This window comes from Python bivittatus, unplaced genomic scaffold (assembly GCF_059951505.1).
Source record: "Python bivittatus isolate LINGU-HERP-01145 unplaced genomic scaffold, Pbiv_v1 ctg000410_np1212, whole genome shotgun sequence".
NCBI lineage: Eukaryota > Metazoa > Chordata > Lepidosauria > Squamata > Pythonidae > Python > Python bivittatus.
Window position 1 is genome coordinate 2601558 of NW_028277067.1, and position 19591 is coordinate 2621148.

Below are 19591 nucleotides of genomic sequence, written 5' to 3' on the forward strand. Positions count from 1 at the left end.
ATTAAAAACAATTGTGCCAGCATTGGAAGGAAATCAAGAAGTTTTCCATCTTGTATTAGGACAGTCATTTCCTGATATTTAACAAGTCTGAGCACCACAGCTTTAAGCTGCTTTCATACTTGTAGTCTGTTGGGAGATGACTCAGCCATCTTCTTTTCCAATTTTTTTTCTGAAGAAGAGTTAATGCAGTTTTGTTGGATGTGATACATTCCAGAGCATATATTACTGTATATCCTTTATGAAGATTTTAAAAAATCAAGCCTGAATATATTCTAGAAAGGCTAAAAAAGATACCCAATGAGCTAACAACCAATATAGACTGATTTGTGTTTTTTAAAATAGGTTTTCAACTACTTTTACCAACAGCATTTGTCTGTTGCCAGACCCTGCAGCATGGTGAGAACACAGGCTGCAACCTCAAAATACTTACTAGCTTGTGCCACTGAACATAGTTTACACATTGAGTTGCTAATAAAAATGACTGCAGCATGTGTTGGTGCAGGCTAGAGCCTTTTTCTTTAACTGTGTGATTTATTTAATAATTTTGATATTTACTTTTCTATATTTAGCTATTGTAATCACTCCTGAGAACAAGGAGCACTGACTGCTTATTAAAAAAAACAGTTAAATATTCATATTGTGAACTATAAATGTATATTATTCTATTTTATTAGAATTTTTCAATACAATAAACATAGACAAAATTAAAAGATTAAGAAAGAAAAATATAGAAAATAGAAAATGAATAAAAATAAGTGAAAAAATAAAGAAAACATAACATTATTACTTCTGCCCTTCTTTCTGTCAAGTAATTGCCATCTCATTCTTTCCCCTTCCTCTCTGACCCTTTTTAATCCCCAAATCCATAAATCATCAATTCAATCTTTTCTTCTTTCAACAAAATGTCCATAGAAGGCTTTCTGTCTTTAAAAAAAAAGTCTTTATTGTTTTTTCCTGACCAAACTGGTCAGCTTTGCTGTTTCCGCAAGTTCTGTCAATTTTATAATCCAATCTTCTATTGCAGGTATTTCATTACTCTCCCATCTTTGTGCATACAATAATCTTGTTGCAGTTACTGATGTATATTATTCTAGAGATTCTTTTCTTTATTTACATTGTTGATCAACAGTGTTCCCAAAGCAACAATTAATTAGAATTGTTGAAAGAAAACAACTTCTTGCCCAGGACAATAACAAACCATCACCAATATTTTTCAATCTCTGGTAGGCAGAAGAAACTAATTTTAATCAGTGCTGCCGACGCTCCAGCTAGATGGCAGCCTCCAGCTGACATTGGGGCATCTCAACAACTGAAGCCGGGTCAAGATCACTTAGTACTTGAATGGGATTCCTCCTTTCTCATTCCTGGCTTGGGAAGTTGAAAAAACATGCTGAAAGAAGGCAACAGCAAACCACTTTTGTATTGTTGCCAAGAAAACTGAGCCACCAAGAATTAAGTTCAACTCAGGAGATGATATCTTTAGGACTTCATTAACATTTTTCTATCATACATTAACCCATAGTTAGTTGAACCACAGTTTACTAAATTAGCTCAATTGTCTGGGTTCATGTAACAGTCTGAGTTACAAGCTATACAACCTCATGTTGTGCACTATCTTAAAATGCAGGTTAGAGGAGGCTGTAGCTAGACTGCAATGAATGTGTGTGTGTGTGTACACACACAGATATACACATCCTTTAGAAAGGCTGCACCTAGGTTCAGTTTCATTTTTCCCCCGTTACCGAGAGCAGGGGCTCTCCTTTTTTCTTTGTTCTGATGCTTGATAACTGAGGCGGTATGGTGTGAACTCCTCAGAGATTGGGCTCTCTTAATGTATTATTATAACAATTAAAATAAGAGAACTATTGAGAAGCTGGTTGGGTCTGAAATGTGTTGGTTGGAGAGGCTGGGGGAGATTGCAAGCAGAACAGATTGTGGCGGCTTATGGGGAGTGCGGGTGGGCAGAATGTCAAAAGAAGTGATGTGGCATCACAACATAAGCCGCATCCCTTTTGTATGTGCATCATGATGTTGCATATATGCATGAAATGGGTGGAGTTTGTGATGCAAAGCTGACAAAAGCAGCCAGCATGTGCAGATGTCCATCAAGGAGGACTCCATAAATATGCTTTGTACTGCTCTAAGATCAATTCTGGGTCTCAATGTCCTTGACTGGTTTGAAGAATTGTTCAAGTGTTTTTCTGGCTTGACTGGCCTTTCCCCACTTGTCCCTAACTTGTTAAGCTTCTGGTAGCTGTCTCAAACTGAAAGTAACTCTTCCAAGCAAGATTCTTATAGAGCGTTTGTTAGTAAGATTTACTGAGCAGAAAGCAACAGGGTTACAGGAATCTCAGCAACTGAATCATTACTCACACAGAACTAATTTATTCCCTGAAATATCTTAGGGCAGAAACGTACTGTACTCCTTTTCTTCTTAATGACTTCTCTGGAACAGGGGAGGAGGCACACCTCTCTGCAGATAATGGGAAACCTTGCAGCGGTGTGTTTACTTTACAATCTGATTCTTCATCAGCCTATGAACTAATTATTAAATGACCAGACTACATGCAAGCCCTAGCAGCATCTTTTTCCTGCTGAAGTTGCCAAGGCTTGTATGTAGTATGGTTATTCAGCTATGATCTTTATCTCGTTGGTAATTCTTGACTGAAATAGGCTTAAGTTGTCTCTAGCTGTCCTGATTTTTAAGTAGTGTTTTCCCTCTCAAGCTAACAGCATCTTACCACAGTCATAAGTGGTAAATCTATTATGCTTCTCCACATCCTTTAGGGAACTCAGATGATGCTTACTGGCCACTTCTGAGTGATGTGGACATACTTCCCACTCTGGTCTTTTTTTCAGTCTTGTCTGCCTTCATTCTGTAGTTGTCTCCTCCAAGTGCGAGATACACCAGCACTGTGCTGATGTCATGTCAGAACTGTGCAGTAGTGCTAGGCAGTTCAGCCAGCTGTACTGTAAGTGCTTTAACTCTACAAGCCCTTAATGGTTTCCTTCATGGGTTCTCGAAGCATGGTCTGGGGACCCTTGGGGCTCTCTGAGACCCTTTCAGGAGGTCTGCAAAGTCAAATGAATAAATATTTAAAATTTCTTACTTTCAATTTCTAATACAGTAAAGATTGATAGATATAACCCACATAAACTAAAGCTCCTTGGGGTCCTCAATCATTTTTACAAATGTAAAGGGGCCCTGAAGTGTTTGAGAACTGGTTTAATGCAAGGCTGAAATAATGAAACAATGGAATGAAGGGACAAATCCCCCCACTGCCTCCCAAATAGAGTGTCAAAAATTCAGATGTTGTCACGTATTGCATATACAGCGTGTACCAAAAATTAGACCTCTTAGACAGTTTATTATATAAATTACATTAAATGTTCAAATTGGTTGCCAATTTTTTCTAAACACTTCTGTACTCGTTTGATGCATGACCTTTGAACATTCCTCAGTACAGTAAAACATATCAATAAAATTAATAAAACATATTGTGATTGGCCTACGGCGCCTGACATTTAGTACGCTCTGAATAAAGGAAAGGAAAGGACAAGGAGAGAAATCCTAAATAAAAATGCCAGCTCTTGTTCCTTTTTTGCCCACCTGTAGTGTTAAAGATTCATGTCTGAAAAGTTTTGGCTTGCTGTGAATGTAATTGATTGGTGCAATATCCTTGTTGTGATTAAAGTGTGGGTACATAAATTCTCAGAGGTAACTATCAACTATCAATCAATAACCCTAGCCCTAATCCTAACCTTAACTTTAACCTATGGGGGGTGGGGGAAAAAAGTGCAAGACAGCCAACATAAATTGATATAATCAACTAGTGCATGTAACTCACTGGCAGGCAAAGTCTTTTTGGTGAGCAAAAAAGAACAAAATCCTTGTGATTTAACTCTCTTCATTACAGTACTTTAAAAAAATCAGCAGAGTTTATGACAGATTGGGGCACAGGAAGCAACTGAGAGATGAAGGACTGAGTCTTGCAGCCAGAATCGCCCATTCCTGCTGCAGCTGATTGGCTGATGCTTCTCACACCAGTTGCTGATGTGCAGAAGAGTGATTTCTTTTATCTGATACTTTGTGATAGGAGCATAGATATTTGCTGACAGAACACAGCTAGGCAAAGCTCTTGATTATTTGCCGTCAGATCAGTGTTGACTCTTAGCAGCCCCATAGGTAGACTTCCTGGATGATCTGTCCCCAACTTGGCCCTTCAGATCGTCTAACAATACACCCATCATTACTGTAATTGACTTTGTTTCTTGTCTTTCCATTGTTCCCAGCATTATGGACTTCTCAGGGAGCAAAGCCTCTGCCTAAGTGTCCAAAATATGATAATTTGGGCCTGGTCATTTGTGCCTGGAGTGAGAATTCTGAATTGATTTTTTTCTATGAGCCATTTGTTTGTTTGCCTAGTTATCCATGGTATTTTCAGGAGTTTTCTCTAACATTAAATTTCAAAAGCGTCAATACTCTATTTTGCTTCTTCCAACTTTCACTTTCAGGGCGTGTGAGGAAACCACTGCCTGCATGATTCTGAACATTGTAGGTATACACACGTCGTGGCATCTTCATATTCTCTACTAAATCTGTACGGTCAGTTTTCATTTCCGCCTAGGGAGGAAGAAGGCCAAAATGTCCAAATCAGACATTCAGGAGACAGGCTCGTATCTCTCTATAGCCCCAGTAATTTAAAAGAAATCACGAGCGGTTCCAGAAACCAGTCAGAAAAGAGGCGGGATTGGAAGCACTTGAGGGGGCGGGCACGGACCATGGAGGAGGTTCTATGTGAGTGACGTCACTGCTCTTCGAAGAGGATGGTTGACCGGCTTCCTCGAGAAGATTTGGGGGTTGGTTTCTTCTGCTGTTTCTCCTCCAGCTTCCCCCACCCCCCATTTCTGAAGCGCGCGGAAGCAGGGGTAGGAGGCGGGGTTTCATGCAAATGAGAGGATGTGATTGCGCGACGGCGCGACGGGGGCGTAACCGCTTGTCCTCCTCCCCACTCAGTTCACTTTCTTCACAGTCTCTGCTGAGCTGCGGAGGAGGCTGGAAGTGTCCGCATTGTTCTCTTTCTCCTTCCCCCGACAGGTGGGTTTCTGCTCTACGCCCCCGCTCGCCTTTTAAAGGGCTTGCCGTTATGGCGGATCCCTGGCTCTGCTGTCAGAAATGGCTCTTGTCTGGAGAGAGGGGAGCGACACGGCTTCCCCAGACAATTCTTATTTTTTCAGTCTCTGGGTTTGCCTTCTACTCGCTTAGCTGTCCTTAGAGTTTCTTTTCCACCGTCCCGTTTAACTTCGGCCCGAAATCCCGCGCTTCTTGCGTTATTAATTCGCCTCCTCCGGCTGAGCGCCCCGGGAGGAGGAGTTACAATACGAAGGGAAGTTAACAGCGTCTGAGAATCAGCCTGCTTTCTGCTTCTCTCGAGAGGTTTTGCTGCTTGCTTGGTCTATTGCGGTCCCTCTGCAACCAGATGCCGTAGCCTGCCCTCCACCCCCGCACGTTTTCCGTACTGGGTTGTATCTGATCTTCTTTAACAGGTCCCTCCCCGCGAAACAAAAAACCGTTCCTGATATTATGCTGTATGGCAGATCTAAAAGTCCTCTCTCATTCGTAACACTTTTGTTTTCCCACTGCTTCTCCCACCGTTTTATACTGCAAAGAATTCGTTTTATACGTGCGCAGTGGCTTTTCAGCGGTCGTGCTAGCAGCTAGAAAGATGTCTCTCTGAAAGCACTTTGTCTCATTTTGGCAGAACCAGCAGAGGTCCGTTACAAACACGTTGTTGTGTGTTATCTCCTACAGATGATGGACTGGCTAAAGTGTTGAAATTTAGATTCAGATTTTCTCCCAGCCCCAGTCTCGGATCAAGAAGGATTTTGAACCGATTGCAATCTTTCAGCCTAACCTGTATGCATTAAAAGAATATAATACCTGGGGGTGGGGAATATATTTGATTAGCATAAAGTAAAATCAGGCTATGAAATTAACAGCTATAACATAAAAGGGACTATACCTAAAAACTATAAGGACATTGCTCATAAAGCTAAAGCTGTAAATGTGCTATAAAAGTAGTCTCTGTATTGTGTCATCTAGAAAACTAAAAGAACAAGCTGTGGCAACAAAACCTGTAAAACTGAATAATTGGAGATTAATAATGTTATGTGTCTTCACTGCCCCATCCTATATTAGGCTAATTTTTCCTGAACATATGTGTGCATACATGTGTGCACACACACACTTATTCAATAATAGACTATCCCTCTCTTGAAACTTCAGAGGCACAATATTTATTTGCTGCACTTACAATATATTCCCAGGCTCCTTTCACACATGTTGAATTTGTATTTGGATCCTAACATAGCAGTTAAGTCTTTTTTTTTCTTCCTCCATGATCTGCCTTTATCCAATAGTAGCACATTTCTGATAAGCTTTCAGATAATAAATGTAGCGATCCCCAGGCCCAGAGATTTAGTATTTATAAAGACATTTACACCTCAGACTCTAGTTTCATTTACAAGTGTTCTAGCTGAATCATCCCCCACAAAAGGAAAAACCATTAAATAAACCTCTTGAAAGTACATTATTAGTTTTAAAAAATCTGAAATATAGAAAAGCCTCCCAAACAGAAAATGTCTTCAGTTTCTTTAGGAGTGAATTGGAGAGAAGGTAAATGGATTTCCTAGGTCAGACTTCCACATTTCTGCTAATGGTGACAAGTACTTATTATTTTGCAAAAAAAAAAAAAAAAAAGGTCTTGGTTTCCCTTGCAAATGGTGAAAATGGGTGAGGATAATCCCCAGTTGCAGAGACCTTTATGTATGAAGGAGAATAATTCCTGTCCTCACTCTTGTAGCCTCACATTTAAAGAGGAAAGCTGAGTTTGGCTGTCCTGCAGAAGGTAGCCATGACAGAATCTTGGTCTCCTTCCCAGCTTCAGAACTGGAACAGAAGAATGGCATTTTGATTGACATCACATGGACATTCAGACCTAGTTCACATAGCATGCTAAACTACAAAAGAGTTCATTTGATTTGGTCTGAGTGTGTTGAAATTCAACCAGCTGGGGCTCATTCAGTAAACAATAAATAAAACTTAGCACAATATGTAAATGCAGCTGCAGTGTGAGTTCAGTGGTTATGACTATCATTCTGTGTACATATATCTGAAAGTTTCCCTGAATATAATTTGACTTAGGAGTTTTGAGTAAATAAACAATTTACTAACACAGATTACTAGAGAATCACATTCTGCAAAAGAGATAAAGAAAACTCTTAGTTCTTTGCTATCATCCAAAGCCAACTGATGTTTGCAGCCTTAGAATTTATGGGAATCGAAGGAGTCCTGATGACAAAAAATTGGCTATTATTGATTACAAAGTTGATTACAAGTTATTGATTATAGCCTCCAGCAGTTAGCGGACTCTGACAACAGAAATGTATTTTCTCTTTTATCCCATTAACAGTTAAAGCTCTTCCCTTGTCTAGCCTTCCTTACACAAACATTAATCCTGAATGTTGAACTATTATGTAAATGTCTTGTCCTGCTTTCTCTTTTTTCCTCAGTCAGAATATTATTCCTCTCCCAGAGATAACATTGTTTGAAAGATTTCTTTCCTGCCATCCAAAAATAAAATATCCTCTCTGTGGAAAAATGCGTTCATTTGTTTAACTTATAATTGGTGAAGGAAATACATTTTCTAACCCAGTTAATCATACAGTCTTCTACTCACTCATGCAAGTTTAATCTGTAAATATATCCCACAAAACTAAGAGTGGCTCATTGCTGAGTTGACTTAAGTGGAGTCCGCTGTAATGTCTCTCCTGCCTTTCTTCCTTCACTTTTTCTATAACTCTTTTGTTTTAAAAGAAATCCAAATATTTTCTTTTGCTAACTGTGAAGAAAAGTTTGAAAGCATATAAAGAAGTTCTCGCTAGGTACAGTAATCTGTATTTGTTTACAGCATTTTATCAAACCAAATAACTGTTGAAAGTTATGCTGTTATGGAAAATGTGTGGTAAACACTCAGAAACCACAAAGGGCCAGAGCAAAGTTCGGTGGTCAGGGACAGAAACTTTAATTGCTTGCACACCTTGGTTCTCTTTCCCGATTTCCAAGACCACTCACTCTGATCCCACTAGGTAAAGAAAAAAAATGAAGCAGGTGTATGAGATAGGAAAGCGGGGGGAAACACCATAGAAGCTATCAGCTCAGATGATTAGAGGACAAAATAAGGGGTTGTGTAAAAGGAGGAGAATGCATCTAGTTAAAACAGAAGTTAGAGCCAAACAAGTCTGAATCTTTTTATTGTAGAAAGAAGTGCAGCCTCATCTTTTGTAGGCAGTACAGTGTCTTCTTCCTCTTATATTGGATTTCAGTATTAGATTCTTAAGTTCAACTTCTTGTAAACAAGTACTTATAAATGCAGAGGTGCAGACAGAAATGAGTGTTTCATGTTAATGTCCATATGTCATCACTGCTTTGTGAGCAGCATTGGTTGCCAGTTGGTTTCCAGGTAGAATTCAGGATGCCAGTTGTTACCTGTCTCCAGTAGTTTCTGCCCATCTGGTATAACTGGGCAAAGTGGGTATGCTCTGTGTTCCTTCTACTAAATATTGTCCTCTTGCAGGACCAAGGAGGTGTGCCTTCTCTGACATGGTGTCTGGCCTCTGGACAGCATCCTTCGCCTCCCAAGATACGTACAGCTCCCTCCCTTCAAATATTCCACAAATCTCTTAAGACCTGGCTCTGTGCCCAGGCCAGGGTTAGGGTGTCTGTGGAGCTTCTGGCAACTTTCTGGCTGCTATTAGTATGGTTTTGCCTGGGGGTTCAGGTTTTTTCTTTTTATATTCTATATTCTTTTATGTACATTAAATAAAACAGAGGGATTTCCCACTCCTCAGTTTGATTTAGAATCCAGCACACGACTATGAGCTGCTGTGAAAGGTTCAAAATATTTAAAACTTTGTTGGATTAGATCACGTTATGACTAGAAGTGACATCTGTTGCATTCTCCTCTGCCTTTGCGGTAATTGAGCTTTTCCTCTGTTTAATAAAAAAAATCTGCCTTTCCTGTATGCTGTAGCAGATGTATCTCATTCTGTAATATTAATTAATTATTTTTTAACAATAGAAATGTCTTCTGGTTTTATGAAGCTTCAGAGTTATACTAAAGCAAGTAAAGACAAGCTTACATTAATTTTTTTCTTATAGTTGGTGCAGTATTATCTTGTATGATGTTTGGCTGAAGTAATTATTCAGGTACTCCTGTATTGCGCCTTTTATACCTGTATCTGTTGCAGAGTCTGCAGCAAAAGAGAGGCTCCCTTTTGACAGAGTGTATGATTTACTACTACATTTTAATCTCTAGGATGTCTTCAGTTTGTTTCCATCAGGCATTGCTCATATAGTCCTCAGCCAAGGGAATACTTTGTTTATTAAATAATATCAAAGGCAGTCAAGATGCTGAATGTTGAGCCCTGGACTAATACTTGCATCTGCCTAATTTGGGTAGGGAAGTTGGACTCCCTCCAGCTAAAGGGAGAACACTAAGAGATAGGTTTCTTGAAACAGAAATTATGGGTAATTGTGATGTGCATATCTGTAGGCAATATGGCAGAATCAGAATGGAAAGATTTGTATAAACTCTTGGGTCGAGCCTAACCCTATACTGTAAATTGATATTTTTTACTAATTTTCAGGCTGCATATTGTGAGTGAAACTGGTATGTTTGAAGAACAAGCCAAAGGTTATGTGTGACATCCTGAGAACAAGTAATCTAGTGCAGCTCTTTTTGAATATGATTGGATCTTCCAGTTGATTCAGAAACATAATCTGACCTCCAAGAAAGCTATCCATGCCTCCTTTACTTGACTCATTCATGGATCAAAAGCTGCACTGGTAACAGAAATACATGAGGAGGATTTAAATGAAGGCAGTACATTGTTTTATTGTCTAAAGAAGATCAATAGATGTGGGGTATTAGAATGATTACCTTCCTCTTAATTTTGGGGGGAAAAGTATGTCTACTAATAGAAGTGTTGAATATACTGTCCTAAAGCATCCATAATCTTCATATAGTATTAGATTTCCACTTTTGCCAAATTAGAGGTGAAGTATGAATTGTTTGTTAACTAGATACCTTCTACTCTAAAACACAACTTTCTTGGTTTTGTTTTGTTTTTAAAAGTGGGGAGACGGTGCAGTTTTTAGAGATCCTACTGATAACAGATAAGCAGTTGACACAATTTTTTGTCAGATGTTGTTAGTTTAAAACTTACGACAGTTCATTTATCAATCATTCGAAGTTATAACAGCACCGAAAAAAGTGACTTACGACTGATCCTTGCACTTATGACTGTTGCAGTGTCCCTGTGGTCATGTGATCAGAATTCGGGCACTTGGCAACCAGCGTGAATTTATGATGGTTGCAGTGTCCCAGAGTTACATAATTCCCATTTGTGACTTTCCCAGCTGGTTTCTGGTAGGCAAAATCAATGGGGAACCACATGATTCACTTCACAACCGCGTGATTCACTTAACAACTGCATGATTCACTTAATGACTGCCACAAAAATGTAAAATCTGGTGCGGTCACATGATGCCTTGCTTAACGACCACACTGCTTATCAACAAATTTTCCGGTATTTATTGTGGTCATAAGTTGAGAACAACCTTTACTCTATAGCTGATGGTTTGCTTGTATAACTTAACATTAGAGAAACAAGTCCACATGATCCAGATTACATACTACATTACATTTGTGGTCCTACTTTATGATGCAGTGAGAAACATATATCTGAGAACTGATATATTAAAGACCAATTTAGTCATATTTGATAGGAAAAATGCAGTGAACAATTGCATGTTATACATACATAGCAGAAGGAGCAAGTGGATGAATTATATATTTTGACAGAATATTTACTAGATGAATGGAGAAATATTAAGACATACAAATGCTGGTACAATGTTTGTGGGTGATATGTGGTCTGTTGCATGGAATGAAGCAAAAATAGCTAGCTGTGTGTGTGTGTGTGTGTTCTTTGTTATATAGCAATGAGGTTTTATTTTTTTGTTTAGTTATTTAAATATTTATTTATTTAGCTGCCCAGAGTCATTGAGAGTTGGGAGGCATACAGATTTAATACATTATTGTTGGTCACACAGTCAGCCAGATATTTAGACTGGATTTGACATTTTTATCCACCTATTGAGTCCTTCCCAAGGACCTGGGAGGAGGAGGAGGAGGAGGAGGAGGAGGAGGAGGAGGAGGAGGAGGAGGTTTATAGGCTGTCTCAGTCGCCACAGCAACATATAACAATATTATGTATGTCAGAAGAAACATAAAATTTAATTGAATGTGGCAGGATTGGGTTAAAGAAGTATGTATAGTAAAGGAAGAAGAAGAAATAGGGTCAGGAAAGAATAGATGCTGAATAGTATTACAAAAGAAGTATTTGCAAAATAAATATTGTATGTATTGAATTGCAAAACAAATATTTGAAGAAAGGGTAGATTGAGAGGAATGAAAAGATTGAGAAAATTGTGCTTGATTGGAATTGTTGAGATCCTAAAACAGAGTAGCCAGCAACATAATGCTTGATGAAATAAAGTTTGGGAATTTGGATTCCATCAACATGGGATCAACCCATTGTATTTAATGGGTTCTAATCTGATCATTGACTGGTGGGCTAGAAAGAATAGCCTTTGGGGCTCATTATAAAGCTTAGGCAAGTTCTTAAAAATGTAGTGGTTCATCAAGTAAATGGTCTCATGCCATTCAAAGTTCTCAAGGTTCATGTGAGGCTCCTTCACAAACTCTTGGTTTGTCTTCAACTTCGCTAGAGGCTCTCAGACACTTGGCACAGCTAGAGAAGAATCTTTATTGCATACTAGGGCTCAGACATACAAATTTGATTGCCTCTATTCATGTGAGGTTTGCAGATTCCCTCTTTTACCCATGGCATTGTTTTTTCTCCCCAGCATGTTTCAGCAAAATTTGTTGTCTGTTTATGTAACTGACATCTCTGTCCTGGGAATTCCTGGCTTTTGGCATATCTGTATTAGCATATTTAAATATAACCTAAAAATGAAAAGGTATCCAGTGTGAGAGCAAAAGAATATGATATGTTAAAACCACTTAGTGTCACAAGTGTTCTGCTGAATGAATATTGCACCAACTGAAGTTTCCAGACTTTCTTTAAAAGACAATTTTGTATAGAAAGCATTTCCAGTATTGTACTTCTGTAGCAGTGTTTGGAATAAATCTGCAATAAAACTTGGCCAGTTTGTGGGACCTGGAGATTTTAAGTTTGTTGATAGAAATTAAAATGTTGTTTTCCCCATTTATAAGATTCAACAGTCATTCCCAGTCCTTGACTTAGCAGTGGGGCATTATACACTTTTGGTTTAGGATGAGTCATTAGTTGCTCACATTTTTTTCTTTCAGGTTAAATTTAAGTAGCAGCAGGAGTTGCAGAAGGCAGTATATGAAAGCGTGGGCGCAGAGGAAGCACTAAACTCTGTTGAGAACTGGCCCGTAGCCTTTGCTGCAAGGCTGTGCATACAGCATTTTAAAGTTCATATATCTAATCGTCTCTGATTATTCATCCTGTCTGGTTCTGTGACTTGCCAAGTTCCAAGAGGATCTTTACAGCATATTTGCAGCTGTGGAGTCATAGGACTACATTTAGCTGAGGATTAAATTCTTTGGGCACATCTTAAGCTGTGCTGGCCTTCTCTGCAATGGTTTCTTGAATGCTCTGGGCCTCCCCGATATTATTCATGGTGCATAATGTACTTTCTCATTAGTATGATCAAAGGATCCTAGTAACAGCTTCAGTATTTCTTTAACAGTTCTTTTTTAGCACACTTTCTTTAATGCTTTTACTTCAAAACTGAATGCAAAAGGAAGATTTTTTCACTTGGCTTGAATTGCTTTCTGAAGCGTTTAGCTTTTGTGTTAACTAGATTATAAATTTATTGGGCAGAGTTTGTCCTTAAAAGCTTCTGCCAGCTTTTTTAAAAATTTGCTTTGCTAACACAGTTTTCTATATAAGGATAGGTAGACAGAACCTCAGCCTTTTGATTTTTGCGATACTGTAGATCACTTAAGTCTGATGCAAAATAGTTGGGAATCAGGGCTCATATACTTAGAATTAAGGAATAGAATGTCTTTGAACAATGTCAAAAATAACAGGAACTTGTTTGCAATATTACACTAATGCTTTCTTTTATGTGAAAATACAATATGGTATTTGCTATCATAACTGGGCTACAAATATACAGATGGCCACTAGCCAGCAGCAAGAGGCATAACCCCCTCCCCACATTGCTGCCATCTACTGATTGTCTAGATATGGGCAGCCCATATATGGTAATCCTACTACAGTGGTACCTCGGTTCACGAATTTAATTCGTTCCGCGACTCTGGTTGCGACCCGAATTGGTCGCGACCCGAATCAAATTTTCCCATAAGGTTCAATGTAAATACGGTTAATCTGTTCTGACCCCTACGAATTTGGTCGCCAACCGATTTTGGTTGTGACCCGAATCAAATTTTCCCATAAGGTTTAATGTAATTACGGTTAATCTGTTCTGAACCATATGTATTTTTTTTTTAAAACCACAAAAATATGACACAAAGTACAGTACGAAGAGAGAGAACGCTAACCTTGCTCGACGCAACTTCTGGCGTGGAGGACAGGAAGGCGGGTGAGGAGGCGGTTATTGCTTGGAGGGAGAGTCCCCCTCCCTACATGAAGCCACGACCACGTGTCACGGGAGGGAAAATGGCCGCAGATCCTGTTCGTCACCCGATCCGGCGTTCACGAATGGAAGCAAAATTTTGCGAACGGTGCTGTTCGTGACCCGAATTGGTCGTGAACAGAAGCGTTCGTGACCCGAGGTACCACTGTATAGGGTTTTTTCCCCCCACAGGACAAAGAGAAAAAATTAAGCATGAAGGAAGAAGAAGGGGAAAAAAGCAGTGCAACATTTATACATATGAGCTTTTCATATATGTACAATATATGAAATTTTACAGAACAATTTCACTAACGGATGACCTTATTTCATTGTAATTGTCCATACATTTTCCATGTTTGTAAGCAGTTTGTTCAAAAGTCACAAGTAACATTGAATAGTTGGGTTCATAAATTTATCTTTTTAGTGTTGAAGGATTAGTCTCTTAGCAGTAAGAATGGCATAAAGAATCCATTGGCATTGTCCAGCCATAAGTTTCCATATAAATAAGTATGTAGTTCAAAACAATATGGATGCCTGAAAATATGAAATGTCTCAGAGTCAAATTAATATACGTAATTACTTCTTCCCAGAACATAACAACTTTGGGATATTGCAAGAACACACTTTTTAATCGTTGTACTAGATTGGCACACATTTTTAACATTAGCAACTTTAAGTAGAATCCCCAAAATTTAAGCATGGATGGAGGCTTAGAAGGTAAATCATGATTGTATTTTCATATGAAAGGAATAGGAGCGTAATATTGCAAACAATTTCCTGTTATTTTTGACATTGCTGAAAGACATTTTATTCCTTAATTCTATGTATACATACCCTGATTCCCAATTATTTTGGATCAGCATTTAAGATGTGAAAGGCACCTTCCATTTATTATTTTTAAGATGATAATGGGATGATCTGCCAGTATAGTTTTCTTTGAGGTAAAAAAAGGCATTAATACAGGGAACCTGATAGTGTTTATTTTTTTCACCTCAAAAATTTAGTACAAAAAAAAAAACCCTTTGGAAAACTGCATAAAAATGCATATTGGAGAAGTTGTGTTTTTAAAGCTAATCTTAGGATAGTTGCATTAAAGTCAGTACTTTAGAGAAGGATGCATATAGTATGATGCAATGTATAGTATGTGACACTGTCATGGACCAGATTTAGACTGATCTAAACAGCTTTATGGCGGACCTTTGAATTATAGTCAGAAACAGAATGGATCCTGCAAGGCTGCTTATTCCTGATATAGGCAAGCATTCTGTCTTCAATTTTGGCTAATTAGAAATGCATGATGGAGAGTGTCATCCATTAGAGCACTCCAGCTTATGTTTCTCTCAAACTATTGCAAGGTAGAATTAGTGTATATATAGAACTTCAGAATGTTCCAATGCTTCATGTACAGTGGTACCTTGGTTCACGAACTTAATTCATTCCACGACTCTGGTCGCGACCCGAATTGGTCACGACCTGAATCAAATTTTCCCATAAGGTTCAATGTAAATACGGTTAATCCGTTCTGACCCCTCCAAATTTGGTCCCGACCCGATTTTTGGTCGCGTCCCGAATCAAATTTTCCCATAAGGTTCAATGTAATTACAGTTAATCCGTTCTGAACCATATGTTGTTTTTTTTAAACCGCAAAAATATGAAACAAAATACAGTACGAAGAGAGAGAACGCTAACCTTGCTCGACGTGACTTCTGGCGTGGAGGACAGGAAGGCGGGTGGGAGGCGGTTATTGCTTGGAGGGAGAGTCCCCCTCCCTACAGGAAGCTGCGACCACATGTCATGGGAGGGAAAATGGCTGTGGATCCTGTTCGTCACCCAATCTGCCGTTCGCAAACGGAGGCAAAATTTTGCGACCGGAGCTGTTCGTGAACCGAAGTGTTCGTGAACAGAAGTGTTCGTGAACCAAGGTACCACTGTACTTTCTCAGTCATCCTTAAGAATATTGATATACTTTTCAGGGTTGCTTTATTGTCATACCAAAAAAAAAAAAGTTAAGGGTCAGAAAACGCTAGCCTAAGGATGTCTCTTAATTTTGGATGGCTAGGAGAGATTGGAAGCAGGGATTTTCATGCTTGCTTTCAAAAGCAATGCCCAACTGTTTTGCGCTGGCAGCATTCACAATTCCCCTTGGAGAATGCCTGTAAAGCTAACAAGGACTGCCAGATAATCTTTGAAGCCCGTGGACAGAAAGATTTGTTTTATAGGAATTTATGTCATAACATACCCTTTTAAAGTGCAAGAAGAGCCTCTGAAGTTTTTTAGTTACGAAGTTGTGGCTCAAATATTCTAGAATTCTTTGTTGAAAGAGAGTTATATTACTTTGAATTGTGATTCATGTTAATAAACCCACATAACAGACATTCTTGGAATTAAAACTGGTGTTGGTAGTGGCTGGTGATTCATTTTGTAGCTTGTCTGTCTCAATCGGCTAATCAAACCAAGAAAATCAGGAAGGCCTGGAGCCTGCAGGTAAGAAATTTGGGTCTGTGGGAATCAAAGCAGCCTGCTATTTGTGGTTCTTCCATAAACCTATTCAGTTAAACATTATTTTCTCCTTTCGGTTTTGCTTCAGGAAGATGAGCGTTGGTATGTCGCCTAATTGAAACAACTCCCTTGAGATCATGGGGCAGTATCACAAATTGGCTTTGCTTTTGAGATGCACCATCTCTCCTGCTTTTTAAGAAGGGAATGTGTCTGCAAGATGTGCCTGAAAATTGTGGCTTCTGAAATGTTAGAAAAGGCTTGCTGAGCAGCCAGTGAATATCTGCAGTTGAAGCAGGGGAAGAAGGAAGCAGTTAGTTTACCTACTGAGAGCATTGTTTGTGTGGGATCCAGGACGTGGGTGTTCTTTACAAGAAAAGGGTTGGCAGCTGAAACAGGCAGAACCAAGCTTCAGCCAAGAGTGCAACTAGGTGCAAAGTTGAAGGCTAACCTCCTTAAGCAAAAGCAAGAAAGGATAAGAGTAATGCCCTTGGAATAAGAAGTTCACCAAGTGTGGTGGCAAAGATAGGAAGGCACTTAGGTCCCCTTCCTAGTGAGACCCATTTTATTTTTCCTTTGGTAGCTTTTTGTCCCAGGGTAGAGATGGGATTTTTTGGCAAAGATCTGCTGTGCTCTGTGTCTTAAGTGGGCTGTCCCAGTGTTGAGTTTGCTTTATCTGCTGCCGTGTTTTTCACTTTGAGTGTATGTTTTTTTAAATAAGAAATGTAACTTTAAGAAAAGTGTGATGAGAAGGAGATCTGTGAAAATATAACAAGTTGCTGGGTAGAAAAGACAAGGCAGGATCTTAGTCAAAAAGGACCTGTTCAATTCCATGGAGGAGGATGGCAATCGTAAGCTCCTAGACTGAATCTTGGTTGTACAGGGCTTCCCAGCTTGTAATAATGAGTGAGGGGGCTGCTGCCTTTCTAAGTATTTTAAAAATGGTGACTTACAAACATGTGCTTGTTTCTTCTTTCCAAAACGTTTGGTAGACCCCCTTGTACAATGTAACATCACTTTGTACCCAATCAAACCCAATTTGCATGTCTGAAGGTTCCCCTTTACTCTTTCAAACTGTGAAATCTGGTACTGGCATGGCATCAAGAGCAGCCACAGTTCTCTCTCTCTCTCCCCATCACCCAAACATATTCTGACTTCTAAGCATCTTGCTTGATGAATGGGTCTTGGAAGCTCAGAAGCATGCAACTAAATTGTAACTCACCAGTTGGACTTATAAAAGTGTTGTCTCTATAGATTCTGGATTTTTTTCTTCTCATGACCAAAATGGCTAATGCTCTTTTTGTACAATAAAAATCTGTGGATTTGGGATTTCAGACAGCTATTTCTGTTGAATAACTTTACAGCCACTTCCAGGAGTGAAAGTGTTTCACAAAGAAAGAGGGACAAGTGGCACTAGCTGGTAAAAGATGGGGAATCATCAGTGTCTCTCAGTGCTTCCTATCTGACGCAGGATGCAGTTTTGTAAGAGATGTCTGCCAGACTACACCAGACTGGTTCTCCTCATATGCTTAGATCATCCTTATGATCAGAATCCAATTCAGCAATATTTTCTTCTGAAATGGAAGAAGACACAGGCTTTCCTAGAGCAACCTCCTTCACTGCAAATGGAATGTGTGATCACTGGCTGTCATTCTCAGCACAATAATGAACAATTGAGGCTGTGGTTATCGTATCTTCTAATATCAAGCCCTTTCCTTTGTACGGGCAGCTGTATTGACAGAAGGAGGCCACCTGAAATATGGGAGTGCTTGGAAAAGGCTTGAGATTTGCATAAGTATGTAACATCCATTTAAAAAACAAAACAGCTTTAGGACAAAACAGCCTAAAAACAGATGGGAAGACTGTGTGTATGTGTGGTCTCATGGAGGAAAGCAGAAGGGGAAGGAAGCATGTATGCCAGGCCTGCAAATCCCTTAAATGAGTTTCAGATGCAACCACACCCTTCCCGGCTAGCCTACATCTCTGGAGATCTCTTGGGCTTCCTTCAAGTACAGGAAACAATTTCTCATCTACCTCGCCTAGGTAGGCAGGAAATTTTACCTTGCATGCCTCACCCCAGCAGGGTTTAAAGTCTAAGATTTCCCTGAAGCTCTTCTGGCTTCCAGAAAGTTTCATGATGCCTTGATCAAAGGAGAGGCAGACAAAGTTCCTTCCTTGGCTTCTGGCCTCTAAGAGCCTTGCAGAACAAGAAGAGGATCCCTTGCCATGTAAAGATACTGGAGCCTGAACACCAAGGCAGACCCGTTTAGCTGTACAGGCAGTCCCTGGGTTAAGAATGCCCAGTTTACGGATGACCCATAGTTAAGAACGGAGCCTATTGTAGCAAAATTTGAGTTAAGTACACAATGATTCGAGTTAAATACACAATGGTTCGAGTTCATTACACAATGGTTTGAGTTCATTACACAATACTGCATATATGGTTTTATACAATAATACTGTTCTGGCTTATACACAAATTTGACTTAAGGACAGACCTTGAGAATGGAACTTGTTCTTAAATTGTGGAACACCTGTAGTTGCATCTGAAACCCATGCCATCCTAATTCATTCTTTTATAATATGTGTAAGTAAAAAAGAGACTGGGTTCTTATACTAAAGCAACATTTGTATGTTCCTTTTTAATTCTCACAAAGTTCCCCTAGTTACTTCAGAAAGGAAGATTCCACAAAAACAGAAAATTGAAACTCAGATGCTTGTCTCTGTGAATGTCAAATGGTATAAAAATGCATACGTGTTGCCTGATTAGATCAGTCTCATACCCAGTTACTTTTAATCTCTTTTGGAAGAGGATTCTGTAATGGGTATAATACTACTGAAAAGTTGCTCTCCTTATTTTGACTTAATACATTTCTGTAAAAAATGTAAAGACAGATTCATTTAGTTATTCTGGACCTGAATGCCTTGAATTGGGCCTGGGAACAAACTGGATGCCAATTACACAATACTCCAGAAAAGTGATAATTGAGCAAGTATTTATTGCTGGGAATTCTAATTAGTGGACCATGTAGAAATTTAGATTGTATGTCCCAATTCAGATGCCTGATTTCTTAAATCTTTTCCTTTTGTCAAGTAAACATGTGGTTATGTGAGTCATGTCACACAAACTGTTATACACACATGCATATTGTATGTACAACTGATTTGTTGGTATATAAAACAGCTAAAACAGTACAAGAGAGATATTTTTATGAAATACTTTTCCTTTTTTTGCAAACATAAATAAGAAACAAATTGAAAGCCAGTACAGTCAGTATAAAAATGATGCTACCGTTTTGGTGGGGAGAAAAATAGAAAATCTAGTAATGTTTCACTGTG

The 19591-nt window shown here is 39.1% G+C and overlaps 1 protein-coding gene across 2 annotated transcripts in view; it reads left to right on the forward strand.

Annotated features, from left to right (window-relative positions):
* Positions 1 to 4969: 4969 nt before the first annotated feature.
* MAP3K14 (mitogen-activated protein kinase kinase kinase 14) overlaps positions 4970 to 19591 on the forward strand; it is a 45973-nt gene continuing 31351 nt past the window's right edge. For both annotated transcript variants that reach the window (XM_007430141.3, XM_025167887.2), the window contains exon 1: positions 4970 to 5098. The gene's annotated coding sequence lies outside the window, so the exon portion shown is untranslated. The remainder of the gene's footprint in view (positions 5099 to 19591) is intronic.